This window comes from Scyliorhinus canicula, chromosome 9 (assembly GCF_902713615.1).
Source record: "Scyliorhinus canicula chromosome 9, sScyCan1.1, whole genome shotgun sequence".
In the NCBI taxonomy this organism is placed as follows: Eukaryota; Metazoa; Chordata; class Chondrichthyes; order Carcharhiniformes; family Scyliorhinidae; genus Scyliorhinus; species Scyliorhinus canicula.
Genome location: NC_052154.1, coordinates 145,250,680 through 145,275,180, shown reverse-complemented (window position 1 = coordinate 145,275,180; position 24,501 = coordinate 145,250,680).

Sequence of the window (24,501 nt, the reverse complement as noted above, 5' to 3'; positions counted from 1 at the left end):
AACACGTGTGACTCCAAGATTGCAGACAGGCTGAATCTGAAAGTAAAATACTGCGCGTGCTGGAAATCTGTACGGACTCACAGGGTTAACTCTGTTTCTCTCCACACAGATGCTGCCATAGCTGATGAATTTTTCTAATATTTCAGTTTTTATTTCTGCTTTAATCAAAGTATTGTAACCAAGCACCTACTATTCATGTGTGTCTGGACATTTAGTGTCAAAGAGGTTATTTGCCAAAGAAGATTAGAATTCAACCTGTTCTTGCATAAGCTCCATGCATGTAAATGTTTCAGGAGTAGGAGTATAAATTGATTCCCCCCCCTTTCTATCTCAGAGTCACCAAGGATGATTACAAGTGCACAACATCTGTCCTAACTGAAATAAGTTATTTTAGCTCAGAGCAGGGATCAATTCTGAGACCTTCTTGTGGTCAACGTCACATCTTGCAATGCATTTTAGTTGCCAAGCTATTGGGAAACTCATATAGTTTTAGATTTTTGGTCATTGGGAAACAATTCCAAGCTTGGAAAACATCTAACTGGGACGTGAGCCAGGATTTTAATATGATGAAGCAAATGATTAAGTGGATGAAGAAGGATAGAGGAACAATGAAGAAGGATAGAAGAACCATCAGAGCAAATTCTAAATTTAAAAAATCAAGAACTAAACATAATATTTGAAAAAAAACTTTCCGAGCAGTCATGGAATAGACTGCCACCTAGTGCAACAATACAGACTCAGTTGCAGCATTCAAATGGGAATTGGATTGATTCTTGATATGGATGTAACAAGGATATGGGATTGTACTCAGAGAAGGGCAACGGCACCTTTTAAGGAGAGAAGTAAAGATAGGGAACATATGTTTGGTTTAAGAAAAAAAGTTGTTTCTAGCTGGGTTTCCAATAGAATAGATGTGATGAAAGGATGTTCATTACAAAGGCACCCTTTTAAAGTTTATTTATAAACAACCACTGCTGATAATATATGATCAGCTGGCTCATATGATAGTTTTACATAGAGGATAATGCATGTTCAGCCATGTGATAGAAGAAAGTTATGTAGTTAGGTAAGATAATCCAATTCTTGCTTTCTATTGCTCATCAAATTTTGATCCTTATTGTATGGTTCTTGAATTTTTGGTGATATTTTTCTTCAACTGCTAGAGAATGAAGTTTGCAAATGTGTATAGTAAGGTAACAAGACAAGAGACAAGGGGCCAGATTCTCTGAGTCTGAGGCTAAGTGCAGAGGATCCGTGGCGTTTTACATGGAAAAACATTGGTGCTGCCCCTCACCGATACGAACTGCTGCCATAGAACTCTCGACCTCCACTAAAAAAACAGCCGGAGAATGGCCGGGTCTGTGGCCACACATGCGCACGGCAACAACTTGCAGCCATAAAACATGGCACCGACGTGCACGGACCTGACTTGCCAAATAGTTTCCCCTGGACACCCCCTCGCCACCCGCCACCAGCCCCCCCAAGCCTCGCAGATCCCCCCTCACCCAGCAGCACGGCTCCCGCCCAACTGTGGCGACACTGGACACAGTCTGCAGCCGCCATGCCGGGTTCCCGCAAGGCTTGGACCATACATCCCCTGCGCCGCCGTGAACTCAGCCCATCGGGGAAGAGCATCGGGGGAGGGCCTTCAGATCATGTGCTGAGGCTGACCCAATGGCGTGTGACGCGCGGCGTGAGGCGCGATGATGTTTCAGAGGGGGCGGAGCATGCAAAACCTGCTTCAAACAGGCGCTGCCCCTGAGTTTGTCATAAAAAAGGGATTCCCTGCCCGATCGCTGATCCCGAAATCGGTGTTGGGAAACGGAGAATCCAGCCCAGGGTGTTGGATTTGGATATACATGGTATGAATGATCACATGTCCATGCAACTGATGTTACATTAATTTGAATTTTCATTTGAAAGCGCAAGCATCAGCAGACATTAGTAGGTTCCATTTCTAAGTTTACTGGACTTAGAGAATTCAGTGTACATTTCCCAGAGAACACAATGACTACTAAGATGCCTGGCCTCATGATCGATTCCAGCTAATCACGTTCTGATGTTACCCATCTGATACTTCCTGAAATATGCTAGATGGTTTTGTGATATTATCAAGGAGCTCAGATTGATTCATAGTGAAATTCCAAAATTATAGTACAACTCAAAGTAGTTGCTACAAGGCTGATGTTGTCAGAACCATTGTAGAGTCTAGTATTTTCTGCAAATATCCATCATATTATTCTTCTGAAAATGATGATTTGATATCTCATGTGTGATGTAATGGAAGACTTGGATCATGATTGTTTTTGTATCCCCACATCACCTCTGTGATAGGAATAACCAATGCTAGGAGGGCCATTTTGTTGCCGTGAAACTAGGAAATGCAATAAACTTTAAAAAAGAAAAAGAAAGACTTGCACTTCTATGATGCTTTTCGCAGCTGCTGGATGTCTCAAAGCACCTCATGCCAATGAAGTACTTTTTGGAGTGTAGCAACTGTTGTGATGAAGGAAATGAGGCAGCCAATGTGTACACTGACAATTCCCACAAGCACCAACGTGATAATGACCAGATAATCTGCCTTTGTGATGCTGATTGACGTGTAAATATTGGCAGGACACCAGGGAAGATTATCCTGCTCTTCTTCAAAACAGTGCCACGAGATCCTTTACATACACCTGAGCAGGTAGCTGGTTTAATGCCGCGTCCTAGGACAGCAGCTCTGACAGTGCAATGCACCTTCAGTGCTGCACATGCGTGTCAGCCTTAATTTTTGCACTGAAGCTCTGAAATGGGACTTGAACCCAGAGCCTTGTGACTCAAATGCAAGAGAGCCACGATTGATATACCACTATATGTGCAACATGTAAGGAATTTTTTGCATCTGTTTCAGAAGCTACTCCAATACCAATTTGGATGTGCAAAACCATTCAACAATTCTAACAGACGCGTCAGAAGCTATAAAATACAAATATGACCGAGCTGGAAGATTGCAATTTTTGAAAATATCAGAAACCACTAGATCTGCACTTTAACAGTTTATAGAGACATCTCCAACAATGAGTTACCATTTGTGAGCAAGCTTTGGTCACCTGTCGTAATATCTCCCCGCATGGCTCGGTGTACAGTTTTGTTTGATGTAGCTCCTGTGAAGTGCCTTAGGATCCTTTACTACATTAAATGTACTATATAAATACATATTGTTGTTGTTCTGCACTTTAATCTCCAAGCAGATGGGGAGGTGCAGGGGGAAGAGTGAGATATTCTGGTTTGAGTGATTTTTTTTGAGTGTGTGTAACAAGTGAGTTGTGCCAATTTTATTTTTATTATCATCACCAGCTTTCACCATTAATGAAGTGAAAATGGTTTTCAAATGTCATTTGAATTACAGAATGACTTTGTACCTGTTTTCGTTTTGCAATATGCAATATTTACTATATTTCTTTCTTGATGATTTTCTAATTCTATTTCTAGTCAGCAGCTGTCAATATGCTGTGTTCCTCATGAGCAACTGTCACATTGTCTTAGGAGTACTACAATTCATATTTCAATAATCAACATATATTATAAGGCAAGAAATTAATATAAAGATACCTGTGGCATAAATTAAACCATAAAAGTGAGAACAGCTACTTACCAAGTCTAACTGAGAACTATTGCAAGCACAGAAGACATTTGATGTGTTACATAGTCACTTAAAGATTTGGGTTAAATTATTATAGATAGGCAATTCTGATGAAAGGTCAGTGGCCTGAAACATTAACTCTGTCTCTCACTGCACAGATGCTACCTGACCTGATGGGTATTTCGAGCATTTCTGTTTTTATTTCGGATCTCCAGCGTCTGATTGATATTGCTTATGAATACACGTTGCAAGACCTTGTCATTGACTTTTTAGATGGATCATAAGTCCAGGAAATAAAAGTTGAAGTAGGTTCTCAGAAGAACTTGATTTTGATTTGTAGATAACTTGGGACAAATGTTTCCTTCAGCAGAGGACCTGTTGAGGATTTACAAAAATCCCACTGCATTCATGGTCATTTTCTTCTTTTTTAAAATAAATTTAGAGCACCCAATTCATTTTTCCAATTAAGGGCAATTTAGCATGACCAATCCACCTACTCTGCACATCTTTGGGTTGTGGGGGCGAAACCCACGCAAACACGGGGAGAATGTGCAAACTCCACACGGACAGTGACCCAGAGCCTGGATCGAACCTGGGACCTCAGCGCCGTGAGGCTGCGGGGCAAACTCACTGTGCCACCTTGCTGCCCTTCATGGTCATTTTATGATGCTACCTCTCAAATTTCCAGATTCACTGAACTGAATTTCATAATCTTCACTCATGGGTGTCGAACCTTTGGGTTCCATTTTTTAAAACGCATTTTATTCACACTTGTTTCAAAGTAGGTTACAGCAAATAAACACCCCGGGAAACATTCTTCTCAACAATCAACTATACATTTTGTACAGACTTTTCTCCTTTTTCACCCCTCTCCATCACCCACCCGCCCCCGTGACGAACTGCTCCTCAAACACGGTCACAAAGATCCCCCACCTTTTCTCAAACTCCCCTGCTGAGCCCCTTAACTCCTTCTTTATCTTCTCTAACCGCAGGAAGTCAAACAGGTCACCCACCCATGCTGCTACCCCCGTGGCGATGCCGACCGCCACTCCAGCAAAATTTGGCGCAGTGCAATCAGAGAGCGAAGGCCAAGACATCGGCCTTCCTCCTCTCCATGAGCTCCGGCTTCTCTGAAACCCAAATATCGCCACCAAAGGGTCCGGGTCCACTCCCTCCTCCACTATCCTGGCTAAGGCCGCAAACACTCCCGCCCAGAATCTTCCCAATTTTTCACAACCCAAAACATGTGCGCATGATTCGCTGGCCCCCGCCCATACCTCTCACACTCATCTGATACCCCCTGAAAGAACCCATTCATTCTCACCTGAGTCATATGCACCCTGTGCACCACCTTAAACTGTGTCTGGCTCATCCATGCACAAGAGGAGGTCCCGTTTACCCTTCGCAGTACGTCACTCTGTACTCCCCAATTGATCTCCATTCCCAAGTCCTCTTCCCATTCCTCCTTGATCTTCACCACCCGCTCGCCTCCCTACACCCCCAGCCACTTATATATATCCCCAATTCTTCCCTCCCCTTCCACATAGGAAGCAGCAATCGCTCCAGCAGGGTGTATCCCGGCAATTTAGGAAACCCCTTCCAGACCTTTTGTGCAAAGTCCCTAACCTGTAGATACCTGAACTCACTACCCCTAGGCAGCTCTACCCTCTCCCTTAGCTCCTCCAGACTGTCGAACCCTTCCCCAAATACAAATCCCTCACCGTGACCAGCCCAACTTCCCTCCACCTCCTGTATACATGATCCAGCCCCCACCCGGCTCAAACCCTTGATTCTCGCACAGTGGCATTAGCACCGACATCCCTTCCACCCTAAAATGCATCCTCAGCTGATTCCATATCTTCACCGTGGACTGCACCACTGGTCTCCCTGAATACCTACCCGGAGCCATTGGCAATGCTGCCGTCACCACAGCCCTCAACCTAGACCCCTTACAAGATTCCTCCTCCATCCTAACCCACTCTACCCCTTCTCCTTCCCACCGCTGCCGCACCTTATCCACATTCGCCGCCTAATAATGAAATGAAATGAAATGAAAATGAATGAAATGAAATTCGCTTATTGTCACGAGTAGGCTTCAATGAAGTTACTGTGAAAAGCCCCTAGTCACCACATTCCGGCGCCTGTCCGGGGAGGCTGGTACGGGACTCGAACCGTGCTGCTGGCCTGCTTGGTCTGCTTTAAAAGCCAGCGATTTAGCTCAGTGAGCTAAACCAGCCCCTAATAATGAAGCAAGTTTGGCAACGCCAACCCCCCCCTGCTGCCTCTGCCTCTGTAGCAGGGTCCTCTCCACCCTCGGCACCTTCCCCGCCCATACAGAGTCAGAGATGATTGTGTCCACTTTCCGAAAAAAGGCCTTTGGTATAAAGGTCGGGAGAGCCTGAAAGATAAACAAGAACCTCGGCAGAATATTCATTTTCACCACTTGGACCCTCCCCGCCAACATTAAGTGCAGTGTATCCCACCTCTTAAGATCCTCCCTGGCCTCCTCCACCAGCTTTGTTAAGTTCCACTTATGGAGACCCGTCCATTCCCTCGTTACCTGAATCCCCAAGTACCTAAACTGATCCCTCGCTACCGTAAATGGCATCCCCCCCCTAAATTAGCCCGCTGTGCCAGCTCATTCACCGGGAATACCTCGCTTTCCCCTACATTCAGCTTGTATCCCGAGAACCCTCCAAACCTCCCCAACAGGCCCATAATCCTTCCCATACTCTCCAACGGATCCGAAACATACAGCAATAGGTAATCGGCATAGAGCTTCACCCGATGCTCCCTCTGTCCCCTCGTTATTCCCCGCCACTCTGCCGACCCCCTGAGAGCCATCGCCAAAGGCTCTACGGCCAGCGCAAACAGCAGCAGCGACAGCGGGCACCCCTGCCTCATACCCCTGTGTAAGTCAAAACTTTGTGAGCTCATATCATTCGTCCTCACCTTCGCTCTTGGCGCCACATACAGCAACCGCACCCATGCCACAAATCTCGGCCCAAACCCAAACCTTCCCAAAACTTCGAACAAGTACCGCCACTCCACCGAAACAAATGCTTTCTCCGCGTCCATGGACACCACCACCTCCGGTACCAGAGCTCTCGACGGATTCATCACCACATTCAACAGCCGTCTTATATTACCCCGCGATTTGCCTGCCCTTCACGAAGCCTGTTTAATCTTCTGCAACCACCTCCAGGACACAATCCTCCATCCTCCCGCCAACAACTTAGCCAATACTTTGACGTCCGTGTTCAATAGCGAAAAGGGTCTATCCGACCGACATTCCACTGGTTCCTTCCCTGTTTTTGGGATTAGTGTGATTACTGCCTGCTTCATCGTCTCCTGTAACTCCCCCTTCTCCAGTGCTTCATTAAACGTCCCCAACAGATGTGGTGCCAGATCCACTGCAAATTCCTTATAAAATTCTGCCGGGTACCCATTCGGCCCCGGGGCCTTCCCCGACTTCATACCCCTGATACTATCCAGCACCTCCCTCAGCCCCAGGGGCTCCTCCAATGCCTGCCTCTTTGCTTCCTCCACCTGGGGAAATTCCAGCTTGTCCAGAAACCACCCCATGTCCCCCTCGTCTCCTCCTGGGTCTGCCTCATAAAGTCCCTGGTAATACTCTCTAAATGTCCCATTTAACTTCCCTGATTCTGACACCACATCCCCAGCCCCAGTCCGGGTCTTCAATATTTCCCTGGACGCAGCCTGCCTCCGCAGCCTGTGCGCCAGCATGCAGCTCTCCTTCTCCCCATACTCGGATTGCACCCCTCTTGCCCTACACAGTTACCCTACCGCCCTCCCTGTTGCCAGCCTGTCAAATTGCCCCTGCAACTTTTTCCTCCTTGCCAATGAGCCTTTGGGTTCCTAATCAGTGCACAACTACATACATGTACAGTTGGAATTTTACTCATTACATATTTAAACTGAAATTACAATTCGGAGAATATCTGCAAGTGCCTCCAGATATGAAAGCGAGAAAGATGCAATGTTCATAGAAATTGACTTTTATATTCCATAGTCCTTGATCAGATATACAGGGTATAAACTGCATTTTTCAGTAACTGAACTTACACTTTCCCCCATAAGAAACAAAGAGATTCAGTACGCTGAACTATAAACAAACTAGGACTGTAATTTTCTTATAATAGTGCTGAAGTTACTGACCTGAAATTACAAGGGATCATTTACTGTGCAGCTGCAATTCTTCCTGAGTAATTAATTTAAAGGGAAACTCCAATCAGTTTACAAATGACACATACAAAATTGTAATGAGAAATTTGCAATGCAATTGATCTTATCCTGAACATGCATTAGTTGAATCCTCTCATTGACTTTCACATTTAAGCTGGTTTTGGGGCAGATATTTATTTCATATATAATATGCCTGATATATTTTTTACAGCACATTTTAATTGTTTTTCATTGCAGGTTGTGCCTACTGAGCACAGAACTGCAACTTGCATTTATATAGTGCCTTTCTCGCAGTATGTTTCAAATTGCTACAGAAGCATGACAATTGACAACATATAGGGAGGCTGTATGACAGGTCACTAGGAGCTTGATCAAAGAGCATTTTAAAGGAAGAGGGAGAGAGCTGGTGGTGTCTAGGAGAGAATTCAAGAGCTCAGGACCTAAATAGTTACAGGCACTGTTGCGAAAGGTGGAGAGAAGGAAATCAAGGATCCACAAGAGGCCAGAGATTTAGGAATGCACTGTCCTTAAAAGTTTTTCCGGCTGGATGAGGTTACAGGGATAGAAAGGCATTGGTGAACTGAGAGCCACTGCAGGTCATTGAGTAGTATAGGGGTGATAGGCAAATGGGACGGTGTGGGTTTGGAAACAAGCAGCAGAGTTTTCAATTAGATCAAGCCTTTGGAGGGCAGAAGCTGTGTGCTGGCCAGGAAAAAATTGCAATAGTAAAGTCTGGAATAACAAAAGCACGGAGGAGATTTTGAGCAGCAGGTGAGGCAGTGGTTGGGTTTGGAATGTTTTTTTTAAATTTAGAGTACCCAATTCTTTTTTCTCCAATTAAATCTAACCTAGACTCCTCAGGCGCAATTCTCCGCAAATGCGGAGAGTCATGAAGGCTGCCGTGAAATCGGCCGTGTTTCCCGGCAGCCTCCGCGCCCCCTCCCGGGACCAGATTCTGCTCCCCGGTCGGGGCTAGCAGCGGGGCCCCGTGAACCTCGGCATTCCAGGCTTAGCGAAATTCGCTAAGCCCGCACGCCAAAGTTAATGGTGGCTGACGCGCATGATGATGTCAGCCGCGCATGTGCGGTTTGGACGGCTCCAACCCACGCATGCGCGGATGACGTCATCACACATATGCGTGAAACCCGCGCATGCGTGGGCCGGTATGCCCCTCAGCCGCCCCGCGGACTGATCCAGCGGGGCGGCGGAGGAACAAAGAGTGCACGGGGTTCGGACCCGCTGCCCATGATCGGTGCCCACCGATCGCGGGCCCATGGCACCCTTGGCATGGCCGTGGTGCGGCCGTGCCAATCGGTGCCATGGTTACCCAGAATGGCACTTTGCGGCCGTTTTCACGAACGGTGAGAGCAGGTGTGTTGCCGTTCGTGAAAACGGCCGTAAAGGCCTGGGAAATCGGCCCATCGGCTAGGGGAGAATTGCTGCTCGCCGTAAAAAAACAGCGAGCAGCGATTTGTGTCGGGGGGCGGGCGTGGGGGGGGGGGGGGTGAGAATAGCGGGAGGTCGGGAAAAATGTCAGGAAGGCCCTCCCGCTATTCTCCGACCCGTCATGGGGGGCGGAGAATTGCGCCCCTCATCTTTGGGTGGTGGGGGTGAGACCCATGAAAACATGGGGAGAATGTGCAAACTCCACATGGACAGTGACCAGGGCCCAGAATCGAACCTGGGTCCTCAGTGCTGTGAGGCAGAAGTGCTAACCACTGCACCAGCATGCCATCCATGGAGTTTGGAATGTTACAGGGGTGCAGATCGGCAAGGCTTAAGATAGAGAGAATACGGAGTCAAAGATTTGCTTTATGATAAATTATGACTCAGAGGTAGCAAGCAATCTGGCTTAGTTTGAGACAATTGCCTGGGAGTGGGCTGGAATATATGGGTGATTACTCTGTCTCCCTAGCATTTCATTGGAAGTGAAATTGAAGTAATGCAACATAGATAGATAGAAAGCCTTGAACTTTTATAGCAGCTTTAACAACAGCATGGCATCCCAAACACTTTACAGCCAATGAAGTACCATTGAAGTGTAGCCACTAATGTTATAATGTAGGAAAATGTGACTAGACAAATATGTCAAATAACATATTATAAAATGTTTGATCTGTATATAGGTATGCTAAATTTCAGATATTGATGATTTTGTATTCTAAAGTTACATTCAATATTATGCAATATTTTAAATAGTTCATTCACAAACAGAATCCTGTACCCAATGTTCTAAGCCGTACACATATTGAGTTGTGGAGAGGTCCAGCCTATGATATATCATGTCCACACTTTGGCAATGCACTCTGTTGTTTTGTGCTGTGAGTTTCCAGTTTTCTGTCGCCTGTAGAGGAGAACAGCAACTATTATTTTAAGAAACTGTAGAAAAATTATGTTAGAGAACCAGCAAGAAAAAGAGCCAATTGAAATCCTTGTGAGTGAGTAAACTATATTTCACCAGTAAATAGGGGTGCATGGATCAGAAGGAGACAAGAAAGAAAAACTTTCCTTCATCTGGCTTCTTTCTCACAATGAAACATAGTAAGGCACTTGCAAGAGTGTTATCAGACAAACATAATTGTCAACGAGCCAAAGAAAGAGAGGTTAGGGCAGGTGACCAAATGCTTGGTCAAAGATGTAAGTTTTAAGGGATGTCTTAATGGGGAGAGGGAGGTGGAGAAGTGAAAGATTTAGAGAGGGAGTCCCGAAGCTTGGGACCCGAGCAACTGAAAGCATGACAACCTAGTTTATGAGCAAAACATAGGGTGGAGCTGTAAAATGTTGACGAGGAAGGCTGTTGGGCTGGCCTTCCATAATGTGAAACTCAAAACACCATTGCCATTCCCCTGCTTTCCCTCACCAAACACAATTGGGCTGTCCCTTTGAATGACTTAGCAGACGTAACCTACTCTGACCAACCTACAAGAGCATTTGGGTCCTGATCATCAGTTTTGGAAGAAGTCTTTCTTTTCCCGAGGGCCCACAATCTTGCGTTTTAAAGGTTTATGCCTGGGCCCCTTGGCCCACAGCTCATCTTATAGTTATAATAATAATCTTTATTGTCACAAGTAGGCTTACATTAACACTGCAATGAAGTTACTATGAAAAGCCCCTAGTCGCCCCATTCCAGCGCCTGTTTGGGTACACTGAGGGAGAATTCAGAATGTCCAATTCACCTGACAGCACGTATTTTGGGACTTATGGGAGGAAACCGGAGCACCCGCAGGAAGTCCGCCCAAACACAGGGAGAACGTGCAGACTCTGCACAGCCAGTGACCCAAGCCGGGAATCCAATCTGGGACCCTGGAGCTGTGAAGCAACAGTGCTAACCACTGTGCTACCGTGTTGCCCAACCAAAGTGACATTGCTTTTAGCATCAGCCACCGTGTTTCTGTGTTATTCGACTATTTTCAGTACACAAATATTGAATAATGCAATGGAATATCTCACTCTACTGTATAGTATGAGACAACGTATTAATCCTGGGACAATATTCTGGCACCATGCTGTCCATTGCGGACGGTATTGTGCTGTTTAATTGGCGTGGGCTCGCAATATATTCATATAAAACAATATTTAAAAAAAAATCTCTGAGAAACATTTACCGTTTGATGTGCTGCCCAGTACTCCGGTGATGATAATTCTCGGCCTTATGTGTAATTAGAAACAGACCTTCCCACCTTCGAACGAAGGAAGCATCATCAGTAATTTCCAGCACTGTGGCGACACAGTCAAGTTTCGGGCCCACCGAATTAGTTTTAGACCGCTTGTACTCCCCAGTGAGTACATCTATTAACATTATAATCTCAAACACTGTTTTTCATGTATACACTATCGTCACTAAATCAACTCCTCTGAGTCCACAGAGACACTGACCCATGGCAATTCAGAGAAAGTGTAATTATCTCTGTGTAACTTGGGATAGATTTAAAGAGATTACATTTCAACTAAATCTATATCAATGCTAATTTTACAAGACTCCAGGTGCTAGCCACTAGGAGATGGCACACTTGCCCAACAGCCTGTTTTAGAAAGAGGGGAGCTTGCTGTGTATCCAAGCAAGGGGAAACGGTGCCCTCTCTCAAAATAAAAATTACACATATTTTATTTTCCACAAAAATAGGCTTGCATAATGCAAAGTACAACAAAAGCACGCATGCTGAATTAGCATCATACAAAGGATTTCCCCCCAATTCTCTTCATATTCTCTCGCTGCTCAATGTTTAATGGTTGATCGTTAATGAAAATCAAAAATAATGGAGCCACTGATCGGAATTAGAAGGTGTGAAAAGCTTTAATGAGACGATAGTTCACAAATATAATATCGAAGGAGTGTTTCTATTCATTTTCCCCCTCAAATGTCTGAATTAAAATGGCCTCTTGTGTGCCTGGATCCAAGCCACGATTCTACGTTTGTTCTGTATTTTCTCGCCCCCCACCCCCCCCCCCCCCCTCTCCAGAGGTAATTAGAAAATCTTGCTGTTCTTTTAAACATGGACTGCGGCTCGACAGCTTCATGTGAAGCCAGGGCTTCCCAGGTGAGTAAGAATAGACTAAAGCCTGCGTTATAAAAATGAGTTCAAGAGATTGAGATCTTAAATTCTCTATTGTGTATCCGCAATTAATTCCCCCCACCCACAACAAAACCTCAAAAACGCACACTGTAGTTTGAAAGGCTGGAAACAATGAGCGACAGCTACACATTTCCATAAGACATTCAATTTTTAAAAAAACTTATTACGTTATGAGGCATTTGCAAGACTTTTGGGGGGATGCGTTATTCTCGTTAAAAAATAGAATGTCCTTGGATTGCCAGTGACGACTAATAAAAACAATGCCACAAAACAAGCAAATGAATCAGATAATGCGAGGACTGAACAATTCGTCACTCGGGTGTTGACTAGATAACAAATAAGTTGGATCAAAGTCGGAGCAAGAAAGCAAGAAATGCGCCACGCCTGATTTAGCAGCCGAGATTTATCAGCACAACAAGGGATTTTTATATATAAATAATTGACGGAATATTTGAAATAATTCAAGGAGAGGAAGTGGCACAAGGCAAATCGGGCCAATAACAGCGGCAAACCGTCCAGAAAGGAAGGTACAATTTACATTTTATGCCTTTTCGTCTGGATGACAACTATTATAAAGTAAATATCGTGAAGATAATTGAAATGATTACTTCTCGTAGTTTTTAAAAGTGAGGGATGTAAACAGAGCGACAGCAATTGCAGAAATCCGTGGCTGCATATAATTTAAATTTACATTATACCGTTGACTTGCTTTTCTCTCTCTCATGCATAATGTCTTAAAAAAAAATCTTCTGCTGTAACAAATTTAGGAGCTTGAACTTGTTACATTATTCATTCCAAGTATTGTTCCCTCGTAATGGTTTGCCTAAAACACGAAGCGGTTGATATAAATGCTTCTGGATGTGGCAATTCCTTGTACGTTATATAAAAGTGTGTTGAATAATGCGGTGGGGAAACTCGACTTGCTGATCTCTCTCCACCCCTCTTTTCTTGACGTAACGGGGACAGTATATTAATTTAAAAAAATATCTGATGTCGACGAATAAAATCTTAAACCAGCCAATGTTTATATTTTAAAAAGCCATCTGGTAATTGACTCGCTTAAGATCTTGCCTTAATTATGCTTTTAATTAAAGATAATTCAAAGCACTAGACCACATGAAGGGCAATAATTACAAATTACATTACAAAACCAACAGATGTAGACAGTATCTGCTGGGAAAGGGGGAGAAAAGGTGTCGGGATAACAAAAAAAACTGACCAAAAAGGAGAGTTAACGATCAATGAGTTGGTGCGTCCAACTACCTTGAGAATTCAGGGGACATTTCATTATGCACAGAGTACAGAGACTTTAAATCTTCTGTCATGATTATTTTCATATTTCTTTGACATATATTGATTCGGAGGCAGCTGCAAGGCTTTGTCACAAGAGGAGAAGCGCAGTCAAAATATATTAGCCTGATAGCATAACTTGAACAGGAATACCGAAGACAGAAACATGACAGGCAAGCACATGACCAACTCCTGGTCACCCCTATACAAGCGAAGAATTGGACAAGAAAACCTTCTTTCTGCTGTAGGATTGGGCAGCACACCCCTCCTGTATTTAAAACAAAATGTGTGTTCTATTGGAGCAGCGTTACGGTGCAATTATCTTTAATGGAAAGTTTTTTCTTTTGCAGTTCCAAATTGGATTTCTGGTGATAGAACCAAAGACCAATACAGCAAAGACGAGGCCCATCGGCCCATCATGCGTGTGCCGGTTCTTGGGAACAACAATCCAGCTAATCTCACGCCCCTTTCTTTTGCCCACAGCTCCACCGACCCCCCCCCCCCCCCCCGCGCAAGGTATTCCCCATCCCCATTTTCAATCGTTTGAAAATTTTGATCATTTTTGCTTATATATTTTTTATCCTGAAGAAAGAACGTTTCAAATGGCATCTGATTAATTAAACAGCGGGCCGGAAACATTTGACAAGGTTGGCCATTTGCTACATGTCTTTCAGTTCCGATACAAATAAGCTTGAAATGTAGCTGTTAGTTCACTGGAAGTATCTATCTACTCTTAGGTAGAAGAAAGAGCCGATTTTGTCAGTGGCACTACAAGGAAACGTTTTTCTTTTGCAGATTACAAATGGTTTCTGCATAATTCTACACGTGCGAATTTAGATACAATATACACATGATTACATAGATAGAATGTAATCTATGAGTGTTGCATATTGCAGCGAAATGCAGTGTTGCATATAACAATGCCTTTAGCGCTTTGGTAAATTGCACCACTAGTTATTTGTGAGGCATCTGAGCACATCTACAGCATCGAATTGATTCTGAGCTGTTTCATTGCGCATGAAGAGCTAAGAACACCAGTATCATTTTGAAAAGTAAAATCTGAGCAATCTCTGCCACCCACAGTGATGCACCTTATTTCGATGTTTTCACTCTCTCTATCTCACAATTGTTACGAGGGAATGTTGCAAGACAATAGTTTGTTTCCAGTGTTTAATATCAATCTCAGATGAAATTGCAGTGGCGATTACACAAAAAAATAATGGCAGACCTGGAAAGTTCCGAAGCTCTACAATAATTTGGAATTTCGTTTTATTTCGTGTTCGCCTTCTGGAAAGTACTTCACATCATTCTGGGGCCAATAAAGAGATGCCCCTTTCCCCCACTGGGTTGTTTTGCCAGAGAATCAAGCTGACACGATGTAACTGGCAATCAAATTTCGGGTTGATTTTCACATTGCGGAGATAATTCGACGAAAGACAATTTAAAATCCAAAACAAACATTTAAGGAAACATAAAAAATCATTTACCGGTGATCGTTCCTCTAGGGTTCTTATTTTCTACACTTTAACAGCAGAAGGTAGAAAGGTAGCGCACTGTCAAAAAATTTAATGCAGCTCTGAATCCTTTATTTTTTCCGGAGAGAACAAATTTAGACATTTAATCCTGGGATCTCACATGTTTAAATGTGCTCACTGTCGTCACCACTGACGTTTTAAGTTAATTATCAGAATTATTTCGAAGTATTTTCTTCAGGCCCTAGATTTCGTTCCCAAACTCTTGGTGGCCATAAGAAGGGAGGAAGTCAGGAACGGAAAAATCTTATTAGGTGGAAATCGAAGCATTGGTAAAAGCGGAAGGAAAACGCTTCCCTCTGACCCAGTCACCACAGAGTCAATTACTTAGTGCGAGAAACACCTTTTCGTCCAATTCAAAAGCATTACGCTTCTGCTGTTGTTGTAACTAAGAGGGTACAATTTCAAATTCAGAAAATATCCAAGATTAAATTCTTATTTGTAATGAATGCTTTAAGACGTGCTTCATATGGGTAAATGTCCCTCACCAAGCGACGACATTCTTAATTGTGTTTTCGGTCAATACATAATCTCACAACTAAGATTTAGCATTGCAACCACCTGGAGAGAAAAAGTCCCACTTATTAGCATATAATTATACATATCCATAACATATTATACATATATATATGTAATATGTTCCATCGAGGGAACTACCTGTTACCACTGGCACTTTATCTTTGAAACAAACATGTTGGACTTTAACCTGGTGTTGTAAGACTTCTTACTGTGCTCACCCCAGTCCAACGCCGGCATCTCCACATCATCTTTGTCTTTTATGTGCAGGATTATTGATATCTTTAACGTCGGACAGATATTTTGGAGAGCTCTATCCTTGTTCTCATTTTATTTGTTTATTTTGTATTCGGCTTTATAAGTATGAATACAATTTACAGTTCAAATATATAGGATGTTTTCCAATTTGAACTGGAGAGAGTTAAGTGTATATTATGTTTTCCACTCTTACAGAATACATGGTCCGCCACATTTCACATTCTGTTGTGGTAGGTACATTCAAAACACGTAACCGACCAGAAAGCTTAAAGGTAACTCAAAATTGTACTTCATGGTGCTGTCTTCAAGAAACCTTTCTAGGGATCAGCAAAATTTATGTCATTTCCAGTTGTCAATCACAATGGCTGATAAATTCTTTCAAAGGACAAACTGAGAGAACGAAAGACAAACACAAAATTAACGAGCCGCCTGTTATTGGCTCACTTTACAAGGGAAAAGTGACCCTTTTATATGTCGCATTGGGTTCAATAGGGAGCCCATATAAGTCCTGGGCTTCGAATTGAAATAAGCAGAGGGTTGGCGTAAATGGAGAAAACAAAACTATTTCGATTGCACAACTGCAATTTTGGCCGTTGGTATGTCTATTAGTCTAAAGACATATCGACTTGAAGCAAATGCAGAGACGAGACATTATTTATTAATGGACATGATGTTTGCTAAACAAACCTTTTCAATTACCACAAGCAGGATTTTTCCATTCCGTCCACGTGCTTCGTGGCATTTATTGAAATTCAATCATATTGCACGAGAGTGAAAAGGGAATGGAATGCTCTGCTCTTGAAGTTTCAGCTCTTGTTGCACTAAATACTAAATAATCTCGTCATTCTGACTATTCAAATCGTTTTAAACCCGGTGAACATGAATTTAAGGCTACACTTGCACTATCCTATTGTGGCCACGGTTCATGTAGATTTGCGTTATTCTACATATTAATCCAGTAATGACTTTGTAATAGTGGCAACAAGTGTTCTCAAATTAGCTTTAGTTTAAACAGTGACATTGATGCGATTGGAGCTCAGGAGCTTGCAACTATTGAAAGCAACATTAAACTGGGACCGTACAACCTGCCCTTAAAATAACGCACTTGGCACATTATTGTTTTCTCAGACATGCACTTGTGCATCATGAGCGTCGAGAACTCTCTCAATATTCTGACTCAAAACAGCTCAAGCTTAGCAGGAATAAAGCTGCAAGCAAATACTTAGACACTGATCTGTTTTCTGTGATCAAAAGATGGTGAAACTTTGCAAGGAAACTCAATTCGAAGGGGTGTTTTTTTTATAAAACAAAATGGATTTGATCTATTGCAATTATTGATTTCCGGAAAGAAACATGCCCCTCATATCTTAACCTGTTCATTCTCTGCCTCTCAGCTTTAAGAAGAAAAAAACTCCAGTTAATTTCTAGTTGCTGTACAGAAATGTGACCTGTAATAACCCCAATGTGCCGCCGGAAAAAAAATATTAATATATATAAATATATATACGTAATAGGTTTATAATATAAGGTGTTTACGTTTGAAACAGCAATATTAATGCAAGGATCTGTGTTTATACCAAATGTACACCGGCTTGACTGTCATGGCAAGGTGTGTTTGGCAGTTTCCATGACATGAGATCAGTTTGTATTAGGGGTTGGGTCGAGGAGGGAGGCGAGGGAAACGAATTATCCTAATTATCAAGCGAGCCCAAAGGGCTCATTAACATGTTGAGTGTGACCGGACCGCAGTCGCCCCCCCCCCCCCCCCCCCCGCCCCAGTTAGCACATCATCATGCTTCTCACCCTCTGACACTGGCTGGTTTGCAAACTGTACACCTCTGCGGAATGTAACATTTATTTCATTCTCCCACCACCAGCCCAAACTGCATCGGCCCTGGAATTGGCGTTTACTTTGAATCGCCACGTCCCCGGTAACATCTGCCGTGTCCCTGTTTCAATAGTTTGCGTTTTTAAAAAAAAAACCGTGCGGGTCTCTGATACTTTAGGCCGGTGGGAGCTCGCCATTTGTGGAGGGATGTGCTGACATTTCGCGCACTGGAGTAGTGGCGAGGACACAGACAGCACCGCGCACAGTGGAGGGACAAGGCAGCTACTACACACTGAACTAAACTGGAACACTTTTTGTTAGCGGTGACTGCATTCTGAACACCAGCCTCTCTTCTTCGGCTTAACTTCATGCACCCCCCCTCCCCTCCCCTCCCCACCGCCCCTCACCACCACCACCCCTCACCACCACCACCTTCCATGTCGCCTATTTCGCAAAAGTTCCTGAGGCTGTTTTGATGCACAATACATTCCCCCAGGATAATCACAGGGGCGAAAGGACGGTCCTGGGTGGAGAGGTTGGATGGGGGTCTGTGTGTGTGTGTGCGGGGGGGGGGGGGGGGGGAGGAGTGTTGAAGTTAGGCAAACGTTAGGCTACAAGCCATGTCCTGGCTCTCTGCTGTCTTCTGTTCGGAGGGTCGGTAACAGATGGCAGAGGCAGTCACCAACAATCCACAACACATTGTGACTTGCAACAGAGAGTGAAACATTCAGTGGCATTTAAATTAAATAGACTCTAATGCTTCAGAAATACTAATTGCGCTTTCATTCAACCTCCGTTCCATAAATCAACACTTAAAGATGGGATGATACTCCATTGGTAAAAAGGAGGACCATTCTACTCCTTTGTAAATCGGTGCAAACAATGCTTCCATTCTTACACACACACAAAAAAAACACGGTGGGACCTCCAAACATCTGTGCTGCTCGCCACTCGAAGGGACTCCCGCCTTCCCTTATAACTCGCCAGTCCAACCTGACTTTTTATACATATATATATATATAAATAATTTGAACTTTAAGAGACCTCCTCCCCCCCCCCCCCCCCCCCCCCCCAGCCCCCCCAGCCCCAGATATCCCCAATCCAGTTTCCCGGACAGAAAAGATTTATTTTTCGCCACTCGTTGTCATCATTCTTGTCAAGCACCATTCTAACTGACGAATTTGTTACCGACTTCTGTCTGCGGAAGAAAAGCCCTGAAGTATTTCAAACCCTTGCCACGTTGTGTTGGGAGCCACCATACAACGGGGCGCAGCCACACAGTTCCCTCTCTCTCTCTCTTTCTGAAAGCCACGGGGAAATGGACTCCATGCTTGACTAACAACAGTTTTTTTTCTCCCTCTCTCTTCCCCGCTATACATATGTAAAGGAAGGCCAATAAACCGCACGGATAAAGGCTTTCGCTGCTAGGGAATCTCAGTCAGACAAAAACCTCCACTTGTGATTCTTCAAAGCTCCCCCAAAGCTAGCAGTTTACCAAAGAAATTCACAGTCAATACCTCTGATTGGAAAATAAATAGCTTGTGGATATAAAAAAAAACAGCCCCATTGTCACGCTGTGAATGCAGGTTTACATACAACAGATTTGCTTGGGTAGTGAGAGAGAGAGGGAGTCCACTTGGATAATATGGAGAAAAGTCTTAAAGCGAAATAAGTTGTTGCACTGTTTCGAAAGTGAATTGAAATAACGAGTAAATCTCCCTGGCAGAACATTGTATGTTCTGACCCAATGCAAGTCACCAGTTTATTGAACGGTGAGATGGGGTGGCTGCTGATATTTGAAACTGTTGTAAAAACAACCTTTAAAAAAAAACAGGCGGTATCTCCAGTCGATCGAATTAACCTTTATTGCACCACCTCGACACCAACAAGCACATGGAGTCACTAAGAAGTGGACATGGACGGTTATAATTTCAGACACTTAAAGCCACGTCCTGCCCAGGGGACTTCACTTAGCAGAATTGGAACGATTGCTTACTGTGTGTTGTCAGGAATTGTGACCCTTCTAAGCACACTTGTGTGCATAATTGCAGCACAGACATTTGAAGCTATCTTCGGCGTTTGTTTTTGTTTTGCTGTTGAAATATTTCAAAGGGAAATGTTGAACACATTCTGACCAGCCACGCGAATCTTTATTGCATTCTAGGAGAACGTGAAGCCCAACGGTCCCAAGTTGTCCTAACTCTGGTGAAACAAAAATGAATCCGGAATTCAAAAATGTAAGGACCCGAGTACAAGAGTTCACTTTGCCGTCTCCCAGCACTGAAAAGGCGTCGCCTCGCTAATGAACACTGTTAATGAGTTAATCCTTAATTCATCTCTAACATTGAACAGGACCAAAGGAAACAATTTTGTCTGTCTCACTGAGATTTTTGTTTTATTTGCCAACCAGCGATAGTTCATAGATGACAACTCCAGGCAGATTATAATAAGACAATTTAATTGGTATCCTGCAAAAGAGATCGCCCCGTTTTTTATGTGATTTCGAAGCCAAGCACAGCATTGTTTAACTCGGCCACATGCAATTTATAGTTCTTTTAACACTGTCTTTATTAGTGTAGCCAGGGCCATTTCCACAGCTGCAGCCTGAACGCTAATTGAAACTAAAGAGAGTTTCAGTTTGGTATTTGCATCTTCAGATTCCTTTTTGCCATTAATTCATACAAGTAGTTCCAACAATATACGGGTCAAGGTCTCTGGTAGTTCTTCAAGTCCGTTTAGATAAAGACATGCTCACTGAAGTACACCTGTCACTGAAACTCCATTGAGTTTTGGACAGACTCCTCCTTCTAAAAGCTCGGCCAAACGATTAACACAATATAAACTATAGTTTTTTTTTTGCAAATCTGGTAATTCAATCCAATCACTCCGGTGGTCGAGCAGTGGACATGTTGCATCGCAAGGAATGGTTGAGATGCCCTCTAGCGGCTTCGCAGCTCGCTCGCAAACGTCCAATTTTTGGTCATTTATAAATAGCCCGTCATTAGCATATTAAAAAGTTAAAGGGAATGGCACTGCATTACAAATGGACTATGCAAAAATAAGATTACAAAGGAAATGACACGAAACTGAAATCACTTTGCTCTCTGCAGTTACAGATGGTAAATCTCCAACGTGGGGACAAAGTAGTTCAACCATGTGGTTTATCCTTCAAAGTCAGAGAATAAAAACAAATTTAATGGTACCGCGTGTTTGTTTCTGTTGCATTTAACAAGATTGGACACCATTCTGGTACCGTGATAGATGCAGCATCATTGCATCGCGAAAGACTCCTAGTTCGCCTGTATCATATCCCGTGGATACGACATTTCACCGGGACAATCGCTGCCTTGTGATGAATAATTCGCAAAAATTGTAGATTCCGCTGATATCCTGCAATTTCTGCTGTTGCCTTCGTTTGTTGACACGTGACAGGTCTGTTCGTGGCCTTTAATTAATATAACATGTAACCCTCGTTCAGACCACGCCAGCCCTTTGCTTATTTACATCATTTGAGGGCAAGGTTCCCCCCCACCCCCCCCCCCCCCAAAATAAACAGGACGGTGTTTTACTTTGGCGTCTGTTTTGGAAGCGGTGGAATGTGAAAGCCGGAACCACTGCGCCGGGGTTGAAGTTAATACTTCAATAAAGTTAATACTTTAATTCCGTCTCTCGTGGAGCTTCTCTTGAAAATTTCAGGATTTAGTTAGGAAAACAGGAAACAGCTTTAGGAAGGGGTGAAAAACAAAGAACGTTGTGGAAAGAAAAAGACGGGCTGATGGCTTTGGACAAGGTGAACTGTCAGAGCAACTGCTGCAAAACTGTTCCTAACGCAGTTGAACAAGGGGGAAAGGGAGGAGGGGGGGATTCGTAAGGCAATTTGTGCCAGTGATATGGGCTGTGTGTGTGTGTGTGCAATTTTCATCATTAATAAAAGAAAAGCGAAATGGTTGGTGCACTGATCAATTATTAATATTTGGGACGATTTGGGAAATGGCTCTGAATCACTTGAATGGCCACAGTTAGACCGACCCAATCACGCCAGCAATTAAATGGACAAAATTGTTCGACACGCAGAATTGCCATATGAGAATCTGCCACTGGGAGATTTCTGAAGGCCCCTATAAATTTACATCTGCGCCCTTAAGTGAAAATTAATCGCCAACATTAGCTGTTAATTGAGCTATTTCAACCAGCAAGCGAAGAATGGTTTCTAAAAAAAAAAGCTATTTATCAAACATTCTTGTAAGAAAGGATTCGGTTGTCGGCTCACCGCTGCTGGAGATGAAGTTGAGGAATTGCCCTCCTTTCCCACTCTGCAGCGGGACTGCGCCACGGTTCCGCTGGTCAAGGGTATTTGTGTCTTAACGCGCGCCCTGTCCCAGGCCAGCTCAGCGGGACGTGTGGCCTCCCCTACACCTCCAGCTCACAGAACATCAGCACCAACATCAGTCATCGCACAGTGCTTCAAAACAAAAAGAAACACCAGCTTCAAAAAGTGAACCGCAGCTAATTTAACCATGAAAGCTGTCGGAAGAATGTGTTAGCAGGTATATCACTGTATTCCATCGTCCCCTAAAAGTGACAGTATGTGGTCACACTTCTGACAAAGTAATCAGGTATGATTTTCTCAAAAAATGAATTTGGGCGGTGGGTATTATTTTTTTGTTTGGTATTTATTGCCCGTCACTAGTTCCCCCTTGAGAAGTTGGGCTTTCTTCCTGAATCGTTGCAAGTCAATGGAGTTCTTCAGACAGCGAGCTGCAGGATCTTGATTGAGTTAATTGATACGAAGTTAAAAGGAGCACACAGGCTGCAAAATTATGTTGGGAGGACTGACTTTCAGGCTTATTGCTTTGTTTACTTGCTAATTTTCTGTTCAGCCCAAAGTGTTGACATTCTACATTTCCAATTGCATTCAGTTAACTGCAAGGAGTTTCGTTTATCTACTTCCAGTTGATGCTTTTAAATACGTTACATGCAGTTGGGAGGCACATAATAGAACCGTGACTGGCAGTACATGAAGACGTCCCATCTCAAATAACTGGGAATACAATTAAATTGTATGGCTTGGATTTCAACTATCCAGTAAATCCCATGAATATAATAATAATCTTTATTATTGTCACAAGTAGGCTTACATTAACACGGCACTGAAGTGAAAATTCCCTAGTCGCCACACTCCGGCGCCTGTACACAGAGTGAGAATTCAGAATGTCCAGTTCACCTTATAGCACGTCTTTCGGGACTTGTGGGAGGAAACCGGAGCAACCCGGAGGAAACCCATGCAGACACGCACGGACAGTGACCCAAACTGGGAATCGAACCTGGCGCTGTATGCCTAATGAATTGACCTAGTTTCAATTCTACACTTTCCTACAAATTCTAGCAAGCGATATGCATGTTCGACATGGGCAAGCCTCACACCAAACCTTGGGTAGTTTCAGGCAGTACATTCAAAGCTCAAGAGGCTTTTCTTCATAATCACAATGTACTGCTAACTCTGAAAATGACTACTTCTAGGTCAATAGAACACTTTCTAAAAGCAACGTGGACATAACCAAAGGCACAGAAGGAGACAAAAATGCTCCTTAGATTGTTGGATAATGAACATCTAAGGATTTAACTTTGCATAATTCTTTAACCAATTACCGTGTCTCAAGTGATGGCAATTTGTGCAAGTGTAAATAATTCCAGAAATGGAATGAAGAATCATGGGTTGAATCTGTATGAAAGTTCTTCTCCAAGTCACACAGCATCCTGACCTGGAGCTACATCGCAGTTCCTTCGCTGGGAGAGAATCCTGGAGCTCCCAGCCTAACAGCATTGTTGGAACACCCACACTACATGGACTGTAGCAGTTCATCAACCTCATCTCAAGGGCTGATAAAGAAAGCAACAAAATGCATGAGCGACACCCATATCCTATCAAAACTATAAAAACACTTATTATTAAGTTTGAATTTTGATAATATCAGATTGGCTCTTAAACATCCATCATGAGATGTCTACTTAAAAAATAGGAATAGCTAAATGTAAAAAAGGACCAAGCTCCATCTAATTCACCTTTTACCATTATACTATTTGTATATTATAATGATAATTGAGTGTTGACTAATCGTAGAAATCAATCTCGATCAATTAGTCAACAACTGGTACAGGAATTAGAAATGGCGTTTAGTTTGTTTCTAAGTTCAGATTTGAAATGGCATAGTGTTAAAATATAGCATCATTGTTACAATGGAAGATTTTTAAGGCTTCCTTGCAAAGATAGTGAGTTCTTGACAATTCTCCTGTTAGGACTGATTAAGCTGATGAAGTCCTCCAAACTAAACCAAATGAAGCCAATGAAGCACACGGCCAGTGGATGGACTATCTAGCAGTAAGTCTTGAAATATTGCTTGTGAGTTTTGGAGCTTTCATTGACTAGCCCTTGTTCTTTCATGTAGCTTATTTCCTTGCATTCTAGCTTTTCAAGCTTCTTCTCATTTGATGTGATAGCAGGTGTGAGGTGAAAAGCGCAACTGATGTCACCCAAGTTATGCTGCAAGTTGAAAATCACACCCTCAGGGCTAGGGAAAAGCTCTACACATTTCTGTTATGGTGAAAAACTTACCATCATTAAAGGGGCCTAATGGGCCACTCACTTGTACCTAACCACTATAAAGAAGAATA